Here is a 1,444-nt window from a genome sequence, read left to right as displayed (position 1 = left end):
AAATAACTTCTGTCTCTGGAGGCATTTTATCATTCCTAGTTAAGATAAATAATCTAGAAAAATGGTACAGATGAACTGGTTTGCAAGGTAGAAATAGAGACACCAGTGGACACCAAGGGGGGAAAGTGGGGTGAGGGGAGGTGGTGGTGGTGGTGGGATGGATCGGGAGATTGGGACTGACATATATATACCAATATGTATAAAAGAGATAACTAATAAGAAACTGCTGTATAAAAAATAAAATAAAATAAAATTCAAAAAAAAAAAAAGTGCTTCAAATGTACGGCTGGAAAGTTGCTCTTTATACTGTAAATATTGTTGGGGTAATATCAGATTGCAAACTGTAAAAACTAATTATTTTTATGGAATGATAAAGTTAACATTGTGATAACCAGTTTTCAATTCTCACTCAAATTGTTGATATAATTTTAATAATCTAAATAATTTGTTTTATAACCAACAACATTCTACTGAATTCAAGTTATGAATGTTGCATGATCAGATCTCTGAGTGGGCCTGAATGGTGAGACCTGGAACTGATTCAGGTTGGTGTTAATGACCTGTACCTGCAGAGGACGCGTTCTCGGTAACCTAGTCTTTTGAGCACACTGCACATGAGAACTTAAAGGTCGGCATTCAACTCTTTCCTGTTGTCTGACCATGTACACCAAACATCTCTCGTAACCTCTCTCCACTGATGGCTTCAGGTCTGTTGATCTTATTCCCAAGAATCAGTATAGACACATTAGAAATGGTTTCAACTCTCATTAGTGAATCAAGTTCTTCTTTTGATTCTAACAGCCTTTTATGATCTGCACAATCCACCAGAAGTGTAATGCCATTGATAGCAGGAAGGTAGTTTTTCCACACTCTTTGATCTTGAACATGTTCACCCAGATCAAAAGTTGCAAAGGTCAGTAATGGTTAGTTCTTTTGAAAGGGGAGGTAACATTGGGACATGTGTCCAAGTCTGTCATCTTTTAGCATATATAGCAATGTTGTTTTTCCCACATTATCCAATCCAAGAAATACCAATTTGCCAGTTCTCTTATATAATCATAAAAACTGTAGCATTCTGCTGAAACCACTGTATATCCAATCAAATATGAAGGACCTATCCATACCTTAGAGTCTGCAACTGAAGACAATGCTATTCCTTGCTTGGCATTGGCCCTACAGCCTCTGAGACTGAACTGAAAATTGTGATGATTGCTTGATGTGCTTTTGCTTCAAAGTCAAATCAATTCCTCTTGGAAAAGATGAACAAGTTTTGTCAATGTGGATGCAAATTTTAAAAGAAAAGAACTTTTCATATTCAATTTAGTTATTTGAAAAATTTTAAGTATGTTTGGAACAACTTGGGTATGTGATATTACTTTCTCAACTTTGAATTTTTAAAAATCTTAAAATTAAAAAAAATTTTAAATCAGCTAAGTATTTTGAT

At 34.9% G+C, this 1,444-nt stretch overlaps 1 pseudogene across 1 annotated transcript; it reads right to left on the bottom strand.

Moving 5' to 3' along the window:
* Positions 1-636: 636 nt before the first annotated feature.
* LOC307055684 (small COPII coat GTPase SAR1B-like) lies at positions 637-1,122 on the bottom strand (annotated as a pseudogene). The gene has a single exon. The product of its transcript is annotated as a small COPII coat GTPase SAR1B-like (transcript).
* Between the last annotated feature and the right edge of the window lie 322 nt (positions 1,123-1,444).

This window comes from Hyperoodon ampullatus, assembly GCF_949752795.1.
Source record: "Hyperoodon ampullatus genome assembly, chromosome: 7".
Lineage (NCBI taxonomy): Eukaryota > Metazoa > Chordata > Mammalia > Artiodactyla > Ziphiidae > Hyperoodon > Hyperoodon ampullatus.
The sequence above is the reverse complement of the archived record's forward strand: the minus strand, read 5'-3'. Positions and strand labels throughout refer to the sequence as shown.